Source organism: Vidua macroura, chromosome 5 (genome assembly GCF_024509145.1).
Source record: "Vidua macroura isolate BioBank_ID:100142 chromosome 5, ASM2450914v1, whole genome shotgun sequence".
In the NCBI taxonomy this organism is placed as follows: Eukaryota; Metazoa; Chordata; class Aves; order Passeriformes; family Viduidae; genus Vidua; species Vidua macroura.
Window position 1 is genome coordinate 28998806 of NC_071575.1, and position 26423 is coordinate 29025228.

The following is a 26423-nucleotide window of genomic DNA, read 5'->3' on the forward strand; positions in this document are numbered from 1 at the left end:
AACAATGCAGTGACAGAGCAAAACATTCACCTCCACTGAAAGTTAGCAACACAGATAAATAAGGAGTAGATTGGCTGGGTCACAGGTAGGAGACCTCCCCTCCTCCAATAAAAGCTGCCTTCCAAGGCTGGGTCCCTGGAATCCTAACAGTGCTGCTAGGCCAAGAGCAGAGATCCTCATGCCTGTGGTATTTGCTCAGAGGGCATGACCACTTTGGGCAAGTCTTTCATGTGAGTCAGCTTTAGCTGATCCATGGGAAAATTCCTTTGTGTTGTCAGGCAGGGTTTGCTCACAGTTTCAAAGGATAATCTGACTGAAAGGAAAATACATCTAAATTTTAGCATATTTTGGTCAGGTCTTTGACTAAACACAGTGCAAGGCAAAGGATGCTCATTTTTTTTGCAGGCCACTTTTAATGAGAAAAGCCCTCAATAAGGAACATGCACAAATACTCCACCCTATCTCTGGATTATATGTCATCTTTGACCACACGAAATGTCCTATGTGCAAATACCGATGAAATAGATTTAGGTAAAAAGTGTAAGTTCCAATAGTGATGCCTGGAGAAAGTGAAGAGCTAATCCTGCAAACATTTATTCATTTGGTTACCCTGTGTCTTGTCAGGTTATTCAGTCACTCAAGAAGGGGCAGCAGGGTCAGGGCAAAAGCAGGGCAGAACATCTTCCAGTCCCCTTCTGCATCTCTGTGTGAGGAGCATCCAGAAACCTCCACTACCTCACTGCTGTGGAAGAGCTGTTCATTCAGAACTGAGCAGGGGCACTTGAAATCTTTGTGTCATTTTGTTGCCACATGGCTGTGACACTCAGGCCTCTGTCAGTTGAATCCACTGCCAATACTGTGCAGCATTAATGAGATGGCGGAATGCAGGTCTGCCTTCTTCCAAAGCCTTCCTGTACCTGAAGGGATTCTGCAAGAAAGGTGGGAAGAGACTTTTTGCATGGGCATGGAATGACAGGACAAGAGGGAGTGGATTTAAACTGACAGAGAGTAGGTTTAGGTGGGATATTGGGAAGAAATTCTTCCCTGTGAAGGTGGGGAGGCTCTGGCACAGGTTGTCCAGAGAAGCTATGGTTGCCCCATCTCTGGAAGTGTCCAAGACCAGGCAGGATGGGGCTCTGAGCCACCTGGGATAGTGACAGGTGTCCCTGCCCATGGCAGGGGGTTAGAACCAGGTGATCTTTAAGTTCACTTCCGACCCAATCCATGATTCTGTGATTCCATAACACACACACACCTTGCCCATCCTTGGTGTCCTACTGCCATGTAAACAAATGATGGTGCCTGTAGGATGGCGAACATGTCCTTTGCTTTCAGAGCCATGCTGCACTGTACCTGCAACCTGGCTTGGTTCAGGTATTGCTTTCCTAACAAAGCCAGTTTCCATGATGCCTGAAAGACAAGTTCAGTGACTAGAAGGGGTTCATATGTTGGCCAGTGAGAAATCCTGCTCTTCTGGCACAAAGAACTTGAGGACAGTTGCAGGGAATGAAGAGCTTGCAAAATGGATATATGGACACAGTAGTTTAATCACAGACCCCTGGCTAATATAAATTCTCCTAGCCTTTTGCCTTCAGTGGATAAAACTACACCAGCTGAGAAGGGCAATACAGTGCATTGTAATCACTTAGCCATCAGCAGTGTCAAGAAAGAAGTAGCTAATCACACAGTTGATTTTTTCCAGTGTAAGTTGCCAGTCCTTTTTTTGTGAAGATAACCTTCAAAATGCCTTCAACCTCACTGCTGCTGGAAGTCTGTCAAGGTGAGCTCTCTGACAGAAATCAGATTAGTCATTACTCTTGCCTTTACTCACAACAGGCTGTGAATCTTCAGAAAGTATAAACACAAGATCCATAGCCTGAATCACAGTCCAGCCTCAGCATCCTCATGAAGTGAAGGATCTGGGTGCTGCTCTGAAGATGTGTCACAGGTGAGGTGAACCCTGTGAGATTTCTGGTGGCCTGCAAATGCAGAGAGAGTAGAGATCCCACTAGATGTCCCTCTGCCCCTTTATGCTCTTGCAGAGCATTAGCATTATGAACTGTCCCAGCTGTGCTCAGGTGCTGGACCTGGAAAATGGGATGGATAGATTCCTGTTACATGGAGCTTAAGGAAGAAGCAATGCATAAACAGCTGGGAGATGCCTGGATACTGCAGCAATGGAATTCAAAATGTGCCCAATGTCTGATGGCTGCCCGTGCAAATAACTACACATTACTCAAATCTGTCACACTTTTTGCTCACAAAAGTCTTACAAAGGAGGAGGAGGAGCCTCTGGTCCTGTAGAGGACATCCTGGTGGGCATTGAAACTCTCCATATGACGCAGCCCTTCTGGGGATACATGCTGACTAAAAGGGCTTCAGTGACTGCTGATACTCTCACCATTTAACAAAGGTTTTATGAAAATCTGTTTCAGCTTCTTGGCTGTTTATGAAGAACTTGTTCTGGCTACAATTTGCATGTTTGGTGTTCCCACAGATGTTTGCAAAGACCTTGTCAGAGAATGTGTGTGTGTTACTTGCTACAACATGAAGAATTTGAAAAGTAAATACCAGTACATAACATTCCTCAACACAAGTCACTGGAAAATTGTTTGCAGGTTGTGTGTCATGTACACAGAGGTTTCCACAGGTGTTCCCTATAAACTCGATTGAAAGTCCTTGTTTTACAAAGGCTCCTGTACAACTAGTCTCAAGTCCATGTGCTCAGACCCTCACAGTTGCATGAGGCCAATCAGGATATTTATTTCAGTACCAAATTTTAGAAGAATGACTGAATCAATCCTAAGCTGCACAGACATCTAAACCTCATTGAAAATACTAACAATTAGACACATAAACACTATAAAGAGTTGGGGGGTTGGATATTTTATCAGGTGGAAGAGGGCACAATTTTCACATTCACAAACAGTAAATTACAAATAACTGCTGACATGGTTTTACCCTAGAATTGGGAATAAATTAATTTGCAAACCAGCAGAGGCAAAACCCACACATTAATAAATGATGTTTGAATCAGATACAGTTATGGAACCAGGGTGAGGGAAGGGATTCTGCCCCTCTGCCCTCTTCTGCTGAGACCCCCCTGCAGGGCTGCATCCAGCTTTGGGATCCCAGCACAGGAAGGACAGGGAGCTGCTGGAGCCAGGCCAGAGCAGGGACACCAAGGAGATCAGAGGGATGGAGCAGCTCTGCTGGGAGGAAAGGAAGGCTGAGGGAATTGGGATTGTTCAGCCTGGACAAGAGAAGGCTTTGGGGTGACCTCACTGTGGCCTTGCAGTGCCTGAAGGGAACCCACAGGAAAGATGGAGAGACTCTTGACAAGGGCCTGGAGTGACAGGACAAGTGGGAATGGCTCCAAAGTGACAGAGAGTAGGTTAAGATTGGATATGAGGAAGAAATTGTTTCCTGTGAGGGTGCTGAGGCCCTGGCACAGGTTGCCCAGAGAAGCAACCATCTTTTAAATGTGATGGAGGCTTTAGACAAGATGTTTTCTGTGATAATCATTGCTTACTTGATTAATTACTGAAGGAACCCATCTCTTCCTGGCAATTTTAAATCACCTGTTGTGCTTTCAATATCTGTTGGAAAATACTTGGAAGTGACCATTAGTGACCATTAGTGACCAATAGTGTCATTATGAAAACACAATAACTTGGCTACTAATACTGCAACAAGGCTGTATTACATGTACTGTTCATCAGGGGAAGAGCAGACTGAGGTCAGAGCTCACAGCAGTTCTGCAGCCTCCTCACGAGGGGAAGAGGAGGGGCAGGCCCTGATCTGTGACCAGGGACAGGAGCTGAGGGCACAGCTGGAGCTGTGTGAGGACAGGGTTAGGGTTAATATCAGGAAAAGGTTCTTCCCCCAGAGGATGTGGAGCACTGAACAGGCTGCCCAGGGAATGCTCACAGCCCCAAGGCAGCCAGAGCTCCAGAAGCGTTTGGACAGCATTCTCAGGGATGCACAGGGTGGGATTGTTGGGGTGTCCTGAGCAGGGCCAGGGGTTGGACTGGATGATCCCTGTTTGTCCCTGCCAACTCAGAATATTCTGTGATTCTATGATGCCATGTTTCATCTCTGATATATGTAAAATTTCTGTGTGACATTGTCAGCCTTAGAAACTCTGAGTAGTGCACTAAGTCAGCTAATCCAAGCCCCCTCACAGGCGTTCTCAGTGCAATTAAAGCTAATGAGTATTTATAGGTACATGCTTACTGGTACTTTTGATACCAAGGCTGAGAATAATTTGCATATGAGAAAGAATCCAGTACTCAAGTTTAGGCCTGTAAAGCACATGACTTTTGCCTTTAGTTTTGAAAGCAGAGATTGTTTTCTGGGGTACCAGGTTTATTTGCACAGAGGGAAAAATAAAAAAGCCACCTGTCTGCCAAGGCCCAGATTCTTTTTGAGGCACTGTTTGCACACAGAACTGCCCAAGGGCTTTGCTATGAGGCAGAACCTTGGGTTCCTGGACCCAGCAGTGAAAATGAGACTTGGGAGGTAGGGCAGGTAGCTGGCAGGGCAGGGAATCACAGGGTAGGGAAAAGGGCACCATCCCAGCACCTCTGAAGGAGGCAGAGGAGAAAGCAGCAATGGCATCAGGAGTCTCAGTTGCTGAAGAGCTGTAGACGGAGTCCTGAGATTGCCATGCAGCTTTTGACATAGCTTTCTATTCCTCAAAAACTCCACAAAACAGCTGTACCCAGCCATCAAAGTACCTGAATACAGGACAGTGTGCCTTCTGCAAGGTCCCTGATCTCACAAAAGCATGTCCTTGCAAACAGAGGCCATTCCACCTGAGCAGATGAACACAGAGGAGAAGACCAACTTCTGGTACTAGTAAAGAGATTTCTGGAAATCTGGAGCATTTTTCTTTCCCCCTTACTTTTCACTTAGGTCACAGCTTGGGCTTTTCTAGCAATGGCTGGGAGCCAAATTCCCAAAAACTGCTAGAAAGGCAGTTCTCATACTATTTACAGCATAACTTGAAGCCAGAATTAGCAGATATCTCATGAGTAAGCTCATTCGCATGAGATTTCTGGTCCAACTTTGCACAATGGGGGAGACAGAAGTGTTATGGCAGGACCATCTTAAGCTCCATACAAATATTACACGCCCAGACTGGTGCATAGTCCTTTAAACTGACGTATTTTAATCAAAGGTGTGCCAGCACCCCAGAAACAGAAAAAGGGAGTTCCCTAATAGCACATTTATCTCATATTCTGGCAGGGAGAGCTTCTCAAAGCCTCTGGTCTGTGTGTTGCACAGATGGGGCCAGGAAACAAAATGTTTACTGGCTGATTTTGGTGGGGCTGTCCTTTTTCAGGAGCTAGGAGATGTGTTTTGGATTTCTGCCACTTTTCCCCAAACAGACCTTCTCCTTTCTCAAGATGAATTATTAATTATTGGGCTATGAGGAAAAAGAAGACACATCCCAAAAAGGTCAGGCTCTTGGGCTTCTGAGGATCCTTCTGGTTTGGACTCAGAGGTGACATGAGATGGAGTGAAAAGCTTCAGGATTTGGGTGTTTGCTGCATGTCTCCTACTGTAAAAACTCCAGTGCCAAGGGAACTTCAACCAAGCAATGCACCTGGAGTGCTCAGGTGCACTAGGCATGAGTATTTCAGAGCCTCATGGTGCCTTGTGTTGCAGTTGAGGATCAAATAAACACATTTTATGGGTTTGGACCAATGTGCTCATCCCTCTTCTAGTTTCTGGATTTGCAGATTGGTGTCTGCATTTATTTCAATTTATTGACAGGTAGCAAAAGTGAAAACTACACCATTATTCTGGGTGAACTCCCCATCTAAACTGTCACTTCCTTTACTCGGAAAACACAAGGTAAACCTCAATTCAGAGGAGCATCTTCTTGCTAAGCAGCTATTTATTTGATGATTCAACAGCACTTGAGGTTCTTACATCAAACTTTAAAGCAATTAAAAATTATGATTTATGAACTAAAGTGGTATGGAAACCATATGTCAAGAGACACAGGGAGCTTCATAGGCCTTCCTCAACAGCAGCAGCAGGATTTAAATTTATTTCAGTGTGTTTAGACTTCAGATTTAGCTTTTAAATTTGGCTCAGTGAAGAGTCCTTTTCTGTTACTGTTTCTGTTAGAAAGGAAGATCTGTTCCTATGCATACTAGAGGCAAAGCCAAAATTCTTTTTCTTTAATATATATTTAAGAGCAGGATCAAACCACTATTTATTTATACACCAATTAAGAAGTTCCATCCTTCCAGCTGGGAAAATGCTGTCAGACCAAATTTGTTATGTACCGTACATTTTATTTTTGGAGCAGAGAGCTAAGAGTAAGTTGAGAGTTTTTTTTTTTTTTTCTTTTTTTTCTTTTTTTTTTTTTTTTTCCCAGCAGAAAAGATATAGTGAATGTTTTCAGGCATTCCTGGAATTAGATCAAGCTTTGAACTGGAGACAAAATCAGTGGCTCATATCATGAAAAACAATTAATAAAAAAAAAAGAACAGAATAGAAAAAAAATAATATTAAAACCTGTGTAATTATATTAGTTAGACTAATATTAACAGCAATTAATGTCACTGTAATTTATTGATCAATGCCTATTGCAATCACCAAGAAGCTGTGGGAATAACTGCTCTATCCCTGGAAGTGCCCAGGCCAGGTGGAATGGGACTTTGAACAACCTGGGACAGTGGCAGGTGTCCCTGCCCATGGCAAGGGGTTGGAAGTAGATGATCCTTAAGGTCCCTTCCAACGCAAACCTTTCCATGATTCCATGACAGCTGTGGTTTCAAGAAAATTGTGGTAATTTTTTCAGCAAATTCTCATTCACTATTTCCAGCACATCAGTCCCACTTCTCCATCTTGCTCATGCTTGGTATTCACAGCAAACAGCTCAGTGAACTTTTTATGGAAAAGTTTTTCTGCTTCAGGGTAAATTTTACCCAAATCCTGCAGAACAGTTCTGTGAAGCAACTGGAATGAACATTTGTGATTTGCTTTAGAAACCTAACTGCAGTATTTACATTCCTCAGGGAACAGGGACATTAGCTCTGATGACATTTTTTCCAATAAACTGGCTGGAAGTTCAAATATTTGCAGCAAAATATTTCTGTGGACCACTGAGATATGTGTATGGATCACAACAGATACACAGATAAATTTTAAATAGGTCAATGAGATAACTTCCAGGGCTAGTCAGGAAACAAGGATTCCACTCCACACCTAAGAAAGAACTGCTGAGAAAAGTATTACTCAACAAAAGCTGAAATTTCACGAAGTTCCATGATCACCATTTGCAAGTCAGTTGAACGAAGGTTCATCAATTAAATTATTTCTTTTATCTCAGTTAATCTTACTGGATATAACACTCAAATTATGGTTTTAATCACATTCTGGAAGAAGTTTTCTCTATCTGGAACAGCTGCCTCTCTCAGCAGGTCTCTCTTGAGCTCAGAACATGAAGAGAAGAGGGGTAGCTCAAGAAATTATTCCTACAGATTATTTTCTGTAATAATGCAGAATAATACAGAAAACATTCTTTTTCTTTGAAAAGAAAATAAAAAAGGAAACAGTTATTTAATTTTCTAGTTTGCTCACACAGAAAAACCCCAAACAACCAAAAACCCAAAGAAATGGTCAAAAGAGCTGGATCTAGAAACTCCACAAACCTTTTGTACCTTTTGATCCCTTTTTGGGATCAAAGCAGCATCCAAAAAGATTTGGCATCAAGGGCATCCCATGGTTTGGGAGTACCTGATGAATGAGCAAGTGATTAGAGGGAGGGATGCCTAAAGCTTTTTATAACATCTACAATAAACCCATATAAACTCACTCTCTGGCTCTGATTTCATTCACTGATACACTGGGCCATCACATAAAGAACTTGATGCAGTAAAATTCTGAGGAACTCCCAAATCACTGTCTGGGACCTGTTAGAACTCGTGGAACTTGACAAAAAATAAGAACACCTTTCATTTTCCTCAGGCAGTGATGCTGAGAAGGCAAAACTTTTCACCAAGGACAGACAGCAGGATTTTTCAGATCATCCTGTGCTCCATCAAAAACAAGTCCTGCAGGAAGATCTGTATGTGTTACACTGTGCTAGTAGCAGGTTAGTAAAAAAAAAGGCAATACACCTGAAAATGTCTGTATTATGAAATACTTTATGTCTTGGCTGGTTTTTGTTATTCCCACAGCAAAACCAGCTCATCCTATCTTTTTCATTAAAGAAGGATTTTTTTTTTTTTAAATGCAAAAGCTTCTTACAAAATTACATGTTTGGGATTTGAAACTTCTAGAAATACACTTTTTCCCAGACTAAGATGGGAAAATATCCTTCTCAGAAAAAAAAAAAAAAAAAAAAAGGTGCTTTGAAAAGCTGTAAGCATTTGAAATGAACATGTTTTAACAGATCATAATTTTTAATGTCAGCAGACCCAAAAGATGCTTGCAACAATCCAGATGAAAGAACAGTGCAATGAAGGTTTATTACAGCAGACTTTTTTCCTTTTTTAAATTTCCACAAAGTTGCTTGCTTTGGCATCTGAGAAAGGCCTAATAGCACACATATCCTAGCTCCTGCTACTTTTTTTCAAAACTTTACATTTCTTTTGTAGGGAGCATGAGCTGCTGGTGTGAGGAGAAGGAGGAGGAGGGTGAGCAGGTCTGATTAGGTTCTGTCCATGTCATTTGGTGTCTTAAGTTCTGGTCAGTTTTGGATGTTATCTTGTTTTGTCAGTGCCAGACATCTCTGTTTATCAGTTTGATTGAAATTAACCCATATGGTCCTTAACTTACCAAATACCCCCGTGCAGGAGTCCAGGGACAGTGAGAAACCCAAATGCTCAAAAACTTGCTCATTAACTTCTCTCAAAGCTGAGCACTGCTCTGAGCAGGAGTTTGGGAGAGACAATAATAGGTAGTTTGTGAGCTAATATCTCAATAGGAAGCAGCAGAGGAGTTGCTTAAATAACCTAGCCTCCAATGTGCTGAATAGGCACTGAGGCTGCTCATTCCCTGCCATCTGCTGAGTGAGGATTCAGAGCACTATGGAGTTTTTTCAGCCTGACAGATCCAAAGACACTTTCATCTGGGAGAAAAGTGCCCTCAAGGGGGAAATGGCAGGAGATAAACCTTCTGCTAAGACTGTGCTTGCTGGCATCATGGCCATCATTCAGGAGCACTGAAGAGAAGTGGGATTAGAGCAAAAACTACTGACATGTGTTTGAATGAGACCTATGCAAGCCTGTTGGTCAAGTAGTTCCCTAAATCTGCATCTATTCCAGGTGCATACCATGATTGGTCTCCACAGGGGGTAGGGATAAGCCAAAGGGAAGCAGATCACAGAGTCTGCTTTTGGCATCCCCACATTTTGGTTGCACAGCCACACACGAGCATGACCTTAGGCTGCCATATGGACAGGGCATCCTTGTGAGGTAGATTTTTCACAGCCTGGGTGGGCAAATGGAGCACCAGGAAAGAATGCCAGCGCAGGAAGCCAAGGGCTTGCTCAGCCCAGAGTGTCTTCAGGGGTGGCTGCTTCCATCCTTGGCCCAAGAGGACAAACCCTGGGCAAGCAAAGCATGGCTGAAGCTGCTTGGGAGACACAGCTTCTTGCGTCCGTTCCACCATTTCCAGTGAAGGGTTGTGGGAGCAGCAGAACCATGTCACCTCTGCACCCATCCAGCTGCTTGCCAGAGGCAAATGCACATCCCTGGGGTTCAGCTGCCTGTGCCCCAGCCCAGCCCAGCTGTGGTGCAGCTATGTGACCTTGGATCTGGCTGCTGGGAAAGAGCTGGGAAAAGCCTCACTGGGAGACTCTCCTCCTCCCTCAGCTTTGATGTATGCATGAGCTACAAAGCAGCTGTGCCTCTGCCTGGCCATGCACCTCACTGATGCACACCAGGGTCCTGCCTCATTCCTCCAAATTTTCCTGGCCATCACTGACCAGATGGCTGCTCCTGCTCACTGCCTCTCAGGTCCTGTGACACTTTTGCATTCAGGTGCTGCAGGGCTGCACCCTGGTTGGTGAGACAGCACCCTGCCCACCCCGTTACCTCCCCATGGGGAGCATCATTCAACTCCCAGCTGTCGCTTCCTGCTCCATCACACCAGTCAATGGTGGGCACTCCAGAGAGGGAATAGCTAAACCATGGTTATTTATCACTGGCTTAAATCAACTGAATTTAGGGACCTGTTTCTGATGCTTGGTAACCAAAAGAGAACTATTGTGCATTCATTATGGGTGGGAAAGGCTTGTGCATTTGTTTTTGCTGTCAGGAAAATACTGTCCCCTGTAATCTCCAGAGATGTGTCCTGCTTATCTTCACATGACTTGGAAACTGGAAAATTCATAATTTCCTAGAAAGACTATCATACAACCTAAAAAAGTCTTAGCATTAGGAAATACTAAGAAAGAAAATATCTTCTGTGAGGAAAAGCTTTTAATCAGAAGCCTGTGAATTGAGCTGCTGACCAAATAACAGATTCTATGCTTAGCTGGGAAGTATTTTTTGCCTTTGAAAGCAATGGACCACTGGAAGTGGGACCCACAAAAACCCCAGAGAAACCAACCAACCAGTATGTTCCAGGGACCAGCTTCCCCAGTGCCAAAAGCACAAGGACCACCAAAAGCCAGAGTAACCAGGACATTTGAGTTGACATGTACATTCTCACCCAATGGAAAACTCCCCATGGCTCCTAAGCAGCCTGGGGATCCCCATGCATCTACCTGTTGCCTCGTGGTTTGTTGCAATTACAGTAAAGCATCCAGGGAAGATTCTATGAATGTCCACAAAGACAGTTTGCTGTTTATAGAGAACTACCTTTGTATAATTCAGAGACTTAATCTCCATTGATTTTTTTCCATGATTTGACCTGTATAAAAGGTCACTATAATATAAAAAAATAAAGTTCTATGTGTGTGGAAAATCACGCTGTGAAAAGCCAGTGTCCATAAAGAAGACAGAAGAGTCCTGCAACTTTATTCAAGTAAAGGGAGAGAGTCCACCGGGGCGCACCTGCGGGTTTTTCTCTCTCTCTCGAGGTTTTGGAGAGTACAGCCTCCTTTTATCCTGAACTCCCGGCTGCATGTTGCCCTCTGCCTTTCCCCTCTGGCTGAGGTACAGGGAAGGTACAGCCTTCCCAAACCACCTGCAACATATCCCCCCTTGAACCTGTCATGTTACCCCAAAGTTCAGGAACTCCAGCTTATGAGGCCCCATTTGTCTGCTTCAGGAGTAAAACTGTCCGGGTTCTGTAACAAACCAGCTGGCTTGAAGTTGATACAGACATTAAGACCTATTTCAAAGACGTTAACACCCATACCTTCACCCATGGAATTGTTTGTAAAGACATTAGCAGACCTCTCCTTTCACATGCAACCACTTGTTTTCTTTTTTCAGTGACCACCCCAATCTGACATGCTTGTCCCCTAATATCCTTCCCCTTTTCAGGCTATAGATTTATTACCTCCTACTGGCACGGTATTTTTTAAGCAGTACTGTTGGAAGACGCAGAGAGAAAGAAGACTTATTTTAAAGGCAGTGCAGGACCTGCCTGGAAGCCCCTTTCCCAATCCCGACCCAAGTGTGGGAGGGTGTATTTCTTTAAGGCTGGTTATGTGGTCATGTAACAAGGCAAGTGCATACGTGAAACGAGCTTCTCCTGAAGCTTTACGTCTGCAGGGAATTTTCTAATGATCGTTTTTAGTTAATAGGCACAAGTTGTTAGCCTGAGCTGGGAAAGCCTTTTTTTTTTTTTTTGTGTGTGTGTGTGTGTGTGTGTGTGTGTGAGCCAATTCCACCCCCTTTTTTTTTTCTTTTTTCTTTTTTTTTTTTTTTTTTGTAATGGATTTAGTTCCCACAGCTAATGCACCTAATAATGAGACTGGGCAAGCGAATGCCAGCGTAATGATATGGAACTTGTTTGGCCCTGACAAAGAACACAGAGCGGCTGGATGGCCTAAACGACAGGCCAAGGGCTCTATTCATCCCAAAGGATCTCTCGCCTTGCGTGCCACCGAATCCCACAGAGGGAAGGCCGCACCTCAGGGCGGGCGAGGTGTCCGGCAGGCCCCACATCGCCTCCCACGGTGCCCCCCTGAGCCCCCGGCGCAGGGCCTGTCACTAAATGAGGGGTGAAACACAGAAACAGTCGAGGGTTAAGCCCTTGGTTGAATATTTTAATTGCTGTTTCGTAACACACATACGCGCCAGCCAGTTAGAGAAAGGGAAAACATCATTTAAAACTTACCAGACAGGTTACAAGGACCTCGCTCAGCCGCGGCTCCCTCAGCTCCGGTGAACAGCAGGGGGTGGTGGTCTGTCTTTTTAACCGGCATTTTCCCCTCAGCGGTTTTCCTCTGCCCTTCCCCTCCTCTTGCAAGCTGAGTTAATAAACACCTAGCAGCTTACTCCGTGGCGTCTGTGTGCAAACAGCTCCCACTGAGCCAGGGAAAACTGTCCCTGCAGGAATTCCATTAGAGCCTTTTCCACCTTGGCCTCCCAGAGCACCGCACAAAGGAAGGTGGTGTTCCTGCATTCAGGCCATGGGATGGAGCAGGCCAGCCCAGATTCTTTACCATCGTTCGTGTCCTGCCAGTTCAGTCACTGACGCTCTATTTCTGTGGCTTGGCTCCTGTTTTCCACTTGTCACAGCTCACCAAATCCTCCTCAACTCAGAAGCTCCCGGCATGAGAGAAGAGCAGGTTAAAATTGCTGTGGACATGAGAGACATCCGGGTGGGATAGGGCTGGCAGCAGATGGAAGCTCAGTGGTATCCTAGAAGACCCTGCTAGGACTCCTCTTTAAAAGGGATCAAACCAGAGAAACTTACGGGCTAAGCCTTGTCTTAGGGCTGTCTTAGGTTACAAAGATTTCTTTTTAAGTAGCTCTATGGATAAGTAATTTAAGAGAAACCATTTACTTTAATGTATTTTACCTCTTACAGATTTTCTGCCAGGAAATGATCAGATTGTCACTGCTCTACAAAAATATCCAGCACTAAGGAGATTTTTTTCATAATTTACATAATATTGCATTATTTTAAACAGATTTCTCTCTTTTATAGAGGAAATAATTTGCTTTGGTGTAGCTGAGTCTATGACATGTTCCTTGTCCTGAGCTGGATGACCATGAACTCCAGTATCCGTATGTGGAAATACTGACCCATCCATGGTGAAATGTGTATAGACCGGTTGTTGGTGATAAATAAACTGTGAATGATCACAGAAAGCTGACCTGAGGGTCATACATTAGTATGACTGGAGCAAATTCCTGTATGGATTTTAATGAACTCTCATGGAGAAATGTTTGCAGAACCAGTTTGATCTGAAAGTGTCTGATGAGAGATGCTTCCATGTACAATCAGTACTTGACATATTGGCAGGATGTCCATAAAACTGCCTTGCACACTCCTTGTAATCTTGTTATCAGGCACAGGGGAGATGCCATTACACAGATACATCTTTGCTTCCCTCAAAAGAAAATTGCTAACTCAGCTTTGCCTGTGGTTATGACAGGCAGGGAGATGGCACAAGAGGTTATGGATTCTGATTTGCTACTGCAGGCTCTAGAAGGAAACTCTCAAGAAGCAATAGTCTCGGTTAGAGGTAGCACTGAGGTGTAGCATTATTATTTTTTAAAATCTGAGCCTTTTACTGTACTCTATAAAAACCCCCATTAGCATTTTCTTTTCAGATGCTCTGCTGCACCACAGCTGCTGTGACTCTGCAGTCAGGAAAGCAGAACTTGTGTGACTGCAATTCAGGAAAGAAGCTGAAAAGAGAGAAGAAAAAAAGTAAGGCTTTCTAAGACAGCTTGAAGAAAGCATGCCAATTAAATTATTAAAGAGAGACAGAGGGTAGGAAGAAAAAAAAAAGGAGCTAAAAATCTGGAGGAACCTGAGGAAAGTTGGGGAGGGGAGAGGGGAAGGAGCACAAGAGAACTATAGAAATGAGAAATGGGATGAAGGATGAAGTGAGGAAAATTAAGGCATTGTGCAGCACCAGCACACAGATTGAAAATAATTACTGAGGGAGAAGAAGGAAAGGAGGACCAGAAGAGGACATGTGATGAAACAAGGAAAGTCCTTACAAGAAAAGAAGGGAATCCACACAGAATGGAGGAGGAAAGCAAAGAGGAATGTGACCAGGACAAGAAACCTTTCTTAGGGCAGTGCTGTGTGACTGAGCAGGCAGGCAGGGAACGAGTGAGACAGGATGTGTGTACAGGATGTGGGACACATTTTCCCATTGTTCCCTTCAGCAAGCATTTGAATTTCACTGCAAGCAATGGCTTTGCACTTGGTGAGGAGCCTCACAGCCATTCACCAGCTCGAGTGCAGTGAGGAACCCTCTGGCACCATCATGGAACCTCCAAGGAAAAGTGTCTCCAGGTGGAGCAGGGTCATCCTTGCAAGCCTTGGATGTTCCCTGCACCTCTTACTGCAGTCCTGTGTATTCCACATGGATGTGACACCATCCAGCCCCTCAGAGAGTAATTCTTAGCACAGTGGCTGTGCTGTGACATTTAAAGCCCAGGATTCAAGTTGTATTTCCTACAAATGACATTTCTGAGGCTCCCTCGCATTTCCCATCCAGCTCAGTTTAATCACATCCTGGGATAAGAGAAAGGGGAGCAGCTTCTCCCCATGCCTCTCGCAGAGATCGTCTGTGTCACAGCTGCTCTGGAAACCTCTCTTCTGGCCAAGGAGAGAAAAAAGTCTTAGGAACATATGTGGGCACCTAGAGGCACAGCCAAACACCCACAGAATTTCTCAGGAATACCTCAGCTGCCTTGGTGCTTTCCTAGTGCCTTGTCTTCATCCTAAGGTGCCTACATGCCTTTGAAAAGTTGGCCTTTAGCCCCTTATCCTTATAAAAGTATTTCCCCTGGGATAAATGACAGGCAATTAGTTTAAGAATGAGGCACTCCCTTTTAAATCCAGTACAAACAGTGAGAGTAGATCTATCACCACAAGACCAGTGACTCCAAATAGATATTTTGCCAAAGTAAATCATAAGAATATAATTTTTTAAGCTGCCTATGTTAATGCATGGATAAAATGTTTAAATCCTGTTAGAGAAGCTTTTTAAATATAATTCTCACTTAGCAACTATTTTCCAAAATAAAGGTACTAATGTCAGAATTACGGTATGTTGAAAAAGAGGTTTTCTGAAAGCTGATTATATGTCCTGAGATACAGATGTGAATGAAGAGTTAGGGGTTAAAAATACTAAAAATCTTACAGTATTTTAAAAACCAAACATAAAATACATCATCTAGCTGGGGCAAGGAAGACAATTCCTTCACAAGTACAATGGTGCAAAGTTCTTCATTATAAAGTGCTTGACCAACCACTTTCAAAGATATCAAATCAAAGAGATAAAATGTGATAATCCCCATAGAGATGATTTTTATGACTTTCTCAATACATTCATGTCTATTAATGCTCATTGACAAAGATTCTCAATGACCACCAGTTATAGAAAAACCTTTCCAGCTAATTCAAGCATTCAGGGATGAATAACTGCTAGGGAGGAATGAAATCCATTAACAAATGAGGACAAGGAAGAGGAAGTTCAAAAGAGCAACAGCGAACTCCTGTTCAAAATGTATCATCTGGACAATAAGTTGGAGTTCTCTGAGAAGGACCGAGTATCCTGTGAATATAAACTGTTGGTAAATGGCAGGAAAGAGACCGCCTGGCACTTGTGAACATGCAAGAAACATCTGGTGCTGGCCATAGTCTTCCCAAATCTCAGCTGACACAGAGTGTAGTGACACCCTGCACTTCAGATGGCGAGTAGCCAGGGGACATTTCAAAATCAGAGGATGAGAAGTTGCAGGAGATGTCTGTGGATTTTAGTCTGTCATGTGCTTATCCAGCGAAATAATAAAAAATCAATTGATCAATCAAATCTTCAATTTTGCTGAAAATTGAATGGTTTTGACTAGACAGAAAACCCACTGAAATCTATTGAGATTTATCTACCTTGTTGTAATTTTAATCTTTTTGGCTGTAAAAAAAAAAAAACAAAAAAACCAAAAAAACAAACAAAAAAAAAAAAAAAAAAAAAAAAAAAAAAAAAAAAAAAAAAAAACAACCTGATGCTGATTTACATCTTTAGAGGTACCAGCTAGAAGGTGTTCCAAAAAATAGTAAAATGCTCAGCGTGGGGAGAGTCTAATGGTTTGATTTGGGTTTGGTTGCATTTCAGTAGTGCCCAAGGGGGTAGAGGAGGAAAACTGGTGCTGTGGTATGAGTTGTGAGTCTCTGCACACTAGGAGAATGGGTGAATAACTGAGGAGAGAGAGAAATAGTCGAAAGAGGCAGTGCTGTTGAAAACAGAGAGGAAATAAAATAACTTTGTTTAGAAACATGCTTTCTTCAATCAAGCCCTTTCCACAGTTTATTTTGACTGATTATGTTACAGCACACCATACAGATGATCACAGTGATATCTTCTGGCCTTGTATCATGACCACAAGACTTTTAGCCCTGTTTCTGGGAATGGCATCCTCAGGTGACAATCCCTGACAACCACACCTCCCAGACCCACACACTGAAAGCTCTTGTGAAGGAACAGGAAACTAGGAGGTCTCCCAGAGGAGGCCTCCTCTGAGGAGAATACCTACACCATAAACTTCATGGTGGGTGCAGAAGACACAGAGGCAAGGGCTGAAAGATCCCGTGCTTGGTGGCCCAGCTTTCAACTCCCTGTAGTGACACCAGGGCTCTACCTATTGAAATTACTGCAGTTTGAGCAGTTAGGACTCTCAAAAGAACATTCCTTCCCATTCCTTAAGCTGTTGCCAAGATTTTCTTCATGCTGTTAGAAAGGCAAGGAGCATCACCAGTGTAAAGCATGTGTCAAGTAAGAGAGAAACCAGACTTCTTAGCATCAGTTTTTGCACTCAGAAAATAGGACAGCTGCAGAGGCTCAGCAGTAAGATGTGGTGTGAGCAGCAGTGGCCCCAAGCCACAGGGGCTGGTGACAGTCACACATCAATGTAGAACAAAGCATGGGTGAAGAATTTTCACACTGGAAATGTGCTTCAACCTCATAACAAAGCAACAACCTTCTGTGAAACCCAAATATAGGTTTGAACTTGCTGTTCCTCCAGAGCATGGGTATGTTCAGTGAGCTCCCCACTTCATTTTGGTATCATTGTCTAGCTAACTAGCACTGGAAATGGGTATATGTTTATGTAAATACCTTGGCTGCTTCTCTGATCCTGTCTTAAGAAGAATCCCAGTTTATTAATTTATTTTTGTGGGTGAGAAGGTATGTCCTCAAGCATCCTTATATTCTTTAGGAACACTGGTTCAGTCCTCCCTCACGTGACAGCAAGGAAATTTGGCTTCCACATTGCAGCTGCAACATTTATTCTTATCCTGTGGTTGTCTTTTTACCAATTCAGCCCAAAGCGTGATATTCCCTTTGCATTTATACCATGCTTCTGGTACAAAAACCATGGCCACCAGCAGAGTTGTGATCCAGAGCTCTGGAGACACAGATCCTCATCATCAGGCTGGGCAATAATCATAGAATCATGGAATGGTTTGGGTTGGAAGAGACCTTAAAAACCATTTCGTTCCAACCCCCTGCCATGGGCAGGGACACCTTTCACTATCTCAGGGTGCCCAGAGCCCCATCTAGCCTGGCCTTGGACACTTCCAGGGATGGGGCAGCCACAGCTTCCCTGGAGAACCTGTTCCAGTGTCTTCCCACCCTCACAGGGAAAAATTTCTTTCTAATATCCAATCTTAACCTACTCTCTTTCTGCTTGAAGCCATTCTCCCTTGTCCTGTAATTATAGTTCCAGATAAAGAGTCCATCTCCAGGAATAACAATAACAACAACAACAACAACAACAATAATAATAATAATAATGATGGAAGGGCTTGCATCCATGTATGCTTCTTACACATAGCAGTGCCTTGTAACAGATTTTCAGACCAGGAAGTTCCATTATGATCATCTAAGACTTCAGAATCCAGGCAATAGTGTCAGTATTAAGGCCAAGCTCTGATTGAGGTAGATCAAAAGATTTACAGTACTTCAAAGAGGCAATGAAGACCCCCTCAATGCTCCCCTGAAAAGCCAAGCCAACAGTTCCTGCCCCTTCTTCTTAAAAAATGTGCATCTTAATTCAGACATGAGCTATCTGGGGAGATTTATGACTGGATTTTGTTATGCTTTTGTCCGCACAAATAAATGGTTCCTGTCCAGCTGTAATTATCCCCTCACATGGAGGTGCTCTCTAAGAGATCACAACTCCACCTGCAGCAGGTGGCTTGTGGGTTTGACCAGCCCTGATCACACACTGGCACCAGCACCTGTGACTGTTGATTATCCCACCTGAAGCACCTTTTTCCTGGGCTTTCCCTGCCAAAACTCCAGCTGTCCAGCAGCACCCACGCACTGAACAGTGCCATGCTCCAGACATGGCTGCGGCTTGATGGGGGGAAAAGGCGCATGAGTTTGTGTGTGTCCATGGGATCTGCTGCTTAAATGTTTTCCTTTCCCAGGGGATATATTTGACATCAAGATAAAGGGGCAGCGTGGAAAACAAACTTACTTTCCACTCCCCCCGCTTGGAGTCTGGTATTGTAAAACAAGCTGCACTAGCTGGGATTCCTTTTGAATGCTCCCAGTTATCTTAGCAGCTGTAATATAAACCACAGTCTCCTTGAAGTATATCCCTGCCACAGATGCCTTCCTGGTGCGGGGTGGAGGGGCAATAACATACCATAGTATTCAGAGGGAATAATGTTTTGGTTTTTTTTTTTGGCAGGTCAGACATTTTCTGAAGCTGGCTAATGCAACCCCTTATATTTTCTTTGGGAGCTCTGCTAAACCCCCTAGTTACAGATGTGTGAAGTGTGATATCGTCCGTCCCCCTGCACCTCATTAACAGTATCTCCCTTGCCTTTTGTTTTGGTCAGGATGAACTGGAGTGGGAAGTAAAAGGGGTGATGGTTATGAAGTGTGTGGGTGAAGGGCATAATCAGAGGGGTTCTGCCTGAGTGTTGCTTGTTTTGGTGTTATGGCTGTTTGAGGTGCCTCCTGCTGAACCGTGTCCCATGCAAGCCAGCTCATGTCTGTGTGCCGCAGAGGAAACATTCCTGTCATTCTGACACCCTGCAAGGAGCATGCCTGGAATACAAGCACCTGTGTGGTTGACAGTCACAAGACTTTTGACTGGTACCTCTTGTGGTTGCCCAAAGGGACCTTTCCTCTTCTTGCAGACTCTGGCCTTTGAAGGTGAGGGGCCTGGCCCCGTGGGGAGACTCTGGGAGGTGTCTGGGCTAGGCTGTGATGTCCACACTCGTGTTCTTTAAGCCAATTAAACCCAATGTTCTTTGACTGAATTTTTTTTTCCTCCTTCTCAGTTTCCTCCTGTGCAGGTGTGAAAATGACTGGAGAGAAAACAGGAAACTGGAGGTGCCAGGCTGGAGAAGACATGGGCTCCCTCTTCTGCAGCTGATTTGCCACTACAAGCAGTAGCCAAAACCTTCCCCCTCCTCTGGAAGCCCCGGGCTCCCTGCCAGGCTGAGCACGATGTTCCCAGCGATGCAGCGGTGGGAGCCCTGAGCCGGGTCAAGCCAAAGGCTCGGCAATAAAGGAGGAGGAGGAGGTCATGGAAACCTGTTTCTATTATGGTCCTTGTAAATAGCCTTCCAGATTATCTTCTTGATTATCGTGCCCTACCTGTGCTGTTTCCATCTCCGAGAAGCTGAGCGCTTTTAAACCTTGAAGCCCCACCCACGTGGCACAAAGTACCTGCAGGGGCAGAGGGCCAGCAGGAGCCCGGCTCAAGGGTTTCAGTGCCTATGGAAGAAGGTGCTCTCCTCCTCTGAGGCAATGTCTGACTTCCTAAGAGCACTACGTGAAGGAGGGAGGGCAGACCGGGAGACTACACCTCAATCGTGTGTGTTGTTGATTATCCTCTTGAAAGCTATCTCTGTCTTATCTCATCTTTCACTGTAATCTGCACCTTAAACTGTGTCCTGCAATTGAAACTCTTTTTCTCTGGAAAACAGATTTGTCACTCTTTCAGTTCTTTCAGAGAAGCAAATAAGCAAGTAATGCTTTCAAAGCTACCCAAGTAACTCAGGAACTTGTGTCCCATTGTTAGCAATTATGATTTATTTGGTTGTTTGTTTTTGTTTTTTTTTTTTTTTAAACTTGGCCCAAAATCTAATTTCCCAAAATAATGAAGGCACTTTGGAGCCACAAAGTCTAAATTGAATTTGGTTTCAGAAGTCACCTGCATGCTTTGGAAATGCTAACCTTGATGTACACACAAACCCAGTATGACTGCCAGCACTTGTTACACGTTGTTGCTTCCTTCACCTAATTCAAGGATGGGACTGAAGGGCTCAGACACATCAGATTAAAGCACCCCAGCTGAACCAAGGTAATTGGGTAGGTGTATATCCTTTTACTGCCTAGCCAGCATGAGCTGAAAAGTCCTTAACTTCTGCCACTTTCTTCTGAGGTTTCACATAACCTGGTTTTCCTCACTTCTGCCATGGACTGGGCATGTCCACAGACACCACTGAGCAGAAGACAGCCATAAGTCATCAAGCAACAGTGACTGCTACATATGTGTTCTCCCCTCCCAGTCTGATCCTTGAGCTGGGTCCCTCTAGCCCTGTGGAACTCACCTCCAGGGATCTCCCAGGACTGCTGCTTCCAGCCTTAGCCAATACATCATGCACAAGTGTGGATGCATTTCAGTACTGAAAAGCAAAAATCCTTTTGTCAGCTCCTCAAATCCAGGCTCTTCTTGGTGGTGCCAACCACTAGAACAAGAGGAATGGGCAGGAACTGATGCGCATGAAGTTCCACCTGGACATGAGGAAGAACTTTTTAAAATTCTCCCTCCCTCAGTTAGTATTTTAAAATTAGAAGTGTGAAAATTAGGTTGGAGAAGACCTCCAAGATCAGCAAGTCCAGCCTTTGATCCATGGCCACGTTGCCATCCAGACCAGAGCACTGAGTGTCACACCCAGTCATTCCTTCAATACCTCCAGGGACGGTGACTCTGCCATCATCTCCATCACTCAGGAGTGATAACACTACTAAGGATTTATTTTACACAAAATAATCATAATTACCAATACTCTAAACCCAAAATCTTTTATGGAAATGCCAGCTATGACAAAACCTTGGGAATGGTTAATGGTTTCTAAGGTCCTGGATGGGGCCCACTGCAGCAAGACAGACCCAAGGGCAAGAGTGGGCAGAGCTCTTGTGCTGTCCTTCTCCCCCTCCCAGGGAGCCATGAAATCCCAACTTTTCCTGGCAGTGCCTCTTCTCCTCCTCTTCTCACTTCCCTCTCAACTTTCAGCTGAAGCACCTCCACAGGTATCTGCAGACTGAGGAAGCCAGGTGATCCTCTTAATAAATGGTGACTTTAAGTTTCTGTCATTAATCCCAAACAAATCAAGAGGTGGGATCAATTTTAGTACAGGGAATTATTGGTAGTTGTTTTTTTCTTATTTCAGAATTAAACATTTCAACTTACATTGAATAAATCATTCCAGGCTTGAAACAGGAGGTTCTCCCTTTACAGTTCAAACCAAACCAAACCAAACCAAACCAAACACAACAACGACAAAAAAAAAAAAAACTCCCCCACCCCCAAAAAAAAGAAAAAAAAATCAAAGACAAAAGTAGATAAAATTATTGCTGAAAACCACTGATCACAGAATGAAGATAGTTCTGTCCCCTCTTTCCCAGTTCTGAGTGGTGGGGCTCGTTCAGACCACTCCTTTTGCCTTAGGGGACTCCCCTCAGGGAAGTGACTTCACCACCTCAGTGCTTTCACCAGAAGAGGAGGAGTCAAAGCTGCTCTTCTCAATCCCTTGGCTGACCCAAGTCTTCTTTGCCTGAACAAATATGCAAGAGATCAGATCCTGTGACTCAGATGCTCCCTCTCTTTGGTAAATATCTTGTGGACAGAGTGGCCACCACTTTTCCTCATTCCCAGCCCTCCCTCCCTGCCCCTGCTTGGTAAATATTTGAGTATTCCATGAAGAACTGGATGGCTCTCTTAGAAGCAGCCATGAACATCACCAACCAAAATAGTCCAAACATGATGGAAAGTTAAGATCATGTCACCTCAGGAAAAAGAGAGGATCCCACATCCTTGGTGCTAAGAGATGAAAAGGGACACGTGATTTTTTCCTTTGGTTTTGTCAGTGTACCTTAATATATTTTTTATCCAAACAAATTTTCAACAAATACCAAGTTTCTGAACAGTTTCTAGACAATAAAACCAGCATTTTTCTCAGCAAAATTCCCATTTGCCACCAAGAGGAAAGAAAAATCACTCAGCTCTGTCTCACTACATGTAGGTGAGCTGTGTTTCATGTGAACTCAAATCCTAGCCTGGAAAAAAAGCTGCAATGAACCAAGACCAACACATACACTTGACCTTAGCACCATGGTCTGACTGTCCCTACACAAAAATCTCATTTTGAACATTTCCTGTGACAAAAGGTGAGGAGGATTCAGGGCAGGGAGAGAGTTGTGTCCCTGCCATTTTCTGAAGATGTGAACAGCACCTCCCTTGCACACCCCCATGTATTATATTCCACTTGTCCCTGTCACACCCTAGATAATGTTGATTCTGTGCTGTGGAGGGTGTCTGGTTCTCCCCTTGACTAATCCCTGGGTGCTGGAGGGTCCTCTCTGGAGCTTGAGAACTTGACCTCTGCTGACACAAGTTTGACAGGGATGCAGATCCATGTGGCTGCCCTCACTCATCCCCACTCACCCCAGGAGTTCTCCCCTGATGCCCTGTCAGCACAGGCATTCAGACAAAAGATACTGGTGAAATCAACAACACCAAAGGAATGTGGCCTTCTGGCCTTTGATTGATACTCCTTATTTCAACAAAACCTTAACTCAGTTGAAAATACAGCGAACAACCTGTTATGGCATTTCCAGACAGGACATGTCTGCAGAACTTGCAGGGTCACTGAGGCAATATGTTTCAAAACAAATAATGGGTCTCGCTTTCAAAATCACAAGGTCACTTTATCTGTATTTCATTCTGCAGTCTGCCAAGCTGCCGCTCTCAAACATAATCAACCCTTGGTTACTACCTGCCTTACAATGATGCCTAGAAATTAAAGGTTTCCTAGTGCCAGATGCATAATGGGACACATCTCCTGCCTTAAAGAGCTCCCTATCCCACTAGGCTGTTTGCAGCCAGGGATTTGGGGAGAGCTGAGACTGCAGAAGTGAAAACTCAGAACACAAGCCTGCTTTGGGAGCCATACCATGCCCCTTGTACATCCCTCTCCAAAACAGGAGTCCCTTTTCCCAGACAGTGACCCTCTTAGTGCCTTCCTGCTGGGAGCTTTCTGCCCATCATCTTGGAGCATCCTGACCACCGTGCCCAGTCTCTCAGAAAGGGGGAAAGCAGCGCTAGCTGGAAAAGCTAGGAAAGCAACTGTGGTGTCAGACAGGCATCATACCCTTCACAAAAGAACCCTTTGAAGGGTGCCTTCACATGCTCTTCCTGCTCTCCACAGGAAATTTCATGGTCACTCTCCCTCTAAGAGAAATTGTAACTCTCTCACATGAAATTGAAAATATTTAAAAGTTCAGGCTATGGCTGGCATCTACTCTAGGCCAAATTTTAATCCCTTGAATGGAGAAGTGAGAGAATTTCTACAAGGGGTAGGAGTCAGAAGAAATTCCATGAGCAGAGACCTCTGTCTTAACAACAATATTTTACTGAAGTATTAACTATAACATCAAGGTATTTTATAGCTCCACCCTTTGGAAATTATTTTCTTAGAGAAGAGGAAAAATGTTTAATGCCCTGGTTTTCTCAGAGCTATTCAGCTCCCACTTGCAAACAACATTTTTCAAAATATTTTTCTTTCCTATCACACCCTCTCTCATTTCTTTGGGTGTCAGCAACTTCTTCCCTCTGATGCAGCAGCCCTGCCTTCCACCAGCATGCCTGGCTCCTGCTGCTCTCACATTAGGAAGGAATCATTTGTTGTCCTTTGCAAAGCTGCCAGGTACTCCTACATGACAAAAAGCCCCAACTGTGCTTTAGGCAGAGCAGCCACTCCCCTCCTGCTCAGTTCTAGCTGGTTAATGAATAGAGTGATCCCAGGATATCCCAATATTTGAAAAAGAAACTTCCAAAAACAACAGACAAGTGCAGTGAAATGTAGTTGTAAATCATGAAGGTGGAGCAGGTTTCTTTGCAAGTCTGTCTTTAGTCCATTCTGACAGAGAATCTCTCTGCAACCTAAAAAACGCAGGCTGCTGACAGCCTCACAAAAGCAGAACTTAGACCTTTATTTCTGCAAATGCTGACACCTTCAAGACCACACAAGACCACACAGAATCACAGAATGATTTAGGTTGGAAAAGACTTCCAAGATCAAATCCAGTCTTTGACTGATCACCACCTTGTCAATTAACCTATGGCACTGAGTGCCACATCCAGTTGTTTTTTGAACAAAGGACTGTAACTCCATCACTTCCCTGGGCAGCCTGTTCCTATGCCTGCCACCCTTTCCATGAAGAAAGTCCTCCTGATGTCCAGCCTGGGCCTCCCCTGGCTCAAATTGAGGCCATTTCCAAACAGGAACACCAATAAATATTGAAATAATGAACTTAACTTTTCTTTATAAGACTGTCTGCTCAGCTGCCCATAACATGTTTTAGGGCTGGGGGTTTTTGGCTGGCAGGTCCTTTGCCCACTTTGATGCCACTAAACATAACCAAATTGTCTCAGCTTTCCTTTGAGTAAATCAGACTTGGTCTTCTCAAGTATAAACATTGCAACAGATACCAGGAATTGTAACATTCATTAAGACACATTAAATACATTGTTTGCACTGGTGATAGTCCTGTGTGGGACTCTGGAGAAGACACCAAAATTTACATGTGAGAAATGTATCAAAGGAGGCAAAAGCTGCAGTTCAGAAACAGCACCCTGGAAGTTTCTGCAATTTAAGATCAGTGAAGGTGTGAGATCTTCAGCCAGTGCAAACTACTGCTGATGGGGCTAAAGCAATTTGTATAGTTTGAAAAGGATCTGGCCCGAGGTAGATGTCATCTTTTAGCAATTCTAACATTAAAAAAAAAAAAAATCTATTAGTTAAGCTACTCCTCAAACATATTACTAAAAATGAACCCTATATTTACCTTGGATGAGCCTGTGATACCGTGGACCTTTACAAATTTTTGTGCCTCAGGGCACAAAAATGGCCTTCTTCTCAGTGTAAACTGAGTATAAATACCCTCATGTCTTACTCCTCACAGACAGGTAACTAATTGTTTAGTGAAATACACTGCCCCACAGCCCTGTAACCAAAAAACAGAGGATACAGCCCCACAATCGTTATTCTGGGATAAGCACACTCAAAGTCAGTGCAGCCTCAGGTTATTTTGTATGTAGAATATCAGGGTCTTCTAAAATGAAAGTCACATTAAATAGAAGAGAACAACAAGCACTCTACATTCCTCCTCTCAAGGTGCTTAAGGAAGAGTGAGATATATTTATTCACACCTATTTACCTCCTCTGCCTTGGCTATATTCAGAGCACTGTGCCAGCAGTCAGTACCAGGGCATATCTCACTGGAAGATCTACTTTGCTATCAGGATTACTTATTGTCCAACACCCTCCTCCCTCCAGAGCTCAGCAGATGAGATATGACTGCCCTGTGCTCCGCAGACTTCCATTATTGGAGCCCCATCTCTGATCAGATGGCATCTCATGAGCTGCCTCCTGATTGTGTGCTGCACAAATCTCACTGCTTCCTTGGGGCTGTGGGAGATGGAGGATTGTCCACTCTGCTCAGCTGAAAGCCTCTGGACACAAACCAGCTGCATGGAGAACCATCACTTTTACAGAGATAGATGGTCAGAAGCTGCTGGAGGCTGGAGTCCAGAACCACTTTGTTACCAGTGATTTATGTGACATCTGCAATTTCTAAAAGCCAGCTGCTTCTAAAACCAGCTACAGACAAAGAGGCCAGGCTCTAATCTTTGTTATGTCAGTTTATCTCTGCAGTTACTCCCACTTTACACCAGGTAAGCAGAGATCAGAATCTCACTCTGTCTCGCTTTGCCTGGGTCATAAATAAACCCATTAGGGTTTGTCCTGGTGATGTAATGCAATACCCCACATCTATTTGTGTCACTGGAGTTGCTGTGGGGGCAGCCAGAGCTGGCATTAGATAATTCCCATGTTTCTCACACAGGGAAAATTAGACTTTTATTCCTAGCCCCCATTCCAGCATCCCAGTGTCTCTTACCTCCCAGCTGCAGCCAGCTGCTTGACTGTTGCTCCAAATGTAGTGTCAGGGGCAAACAACTGGGATACATCCTGCCGACTGAGCCTGGAAAATCCCAGAAGGAGACAGC

At 44.1% G+C, this 26423-nt stretch overlaps 1 long non-coding RNA gene across 5 annotated transcripts in view; it reads right to left on the bottom strand.

Moving 5' to 3' along the window:
* Positions 1 to 26423, bottom strand: part of LOC128807296 (uncharacterized) — a 108981-nt gene that overhangs the window by 47652 nt on the left and 34906 nt on the right. For 2 of the 5 annotated variants that reach the window (XR_008437104.1, XR_008437106.1), the window contains exon 1: positions 12259 to 12821. The exons of 2 other annotated variants lie outside the window; for them this stretch is intronic. This is a non-coding gene — a long non-coding RNA (uncharacterized LOC128807296). Of the gene's footprint in view, positions 1 to 12258; positions 12858 to 26423 lie in introns of those variants that run through there. One more of the 5 variants, XR_008437107.1, reaches the window with a different exon arrangement.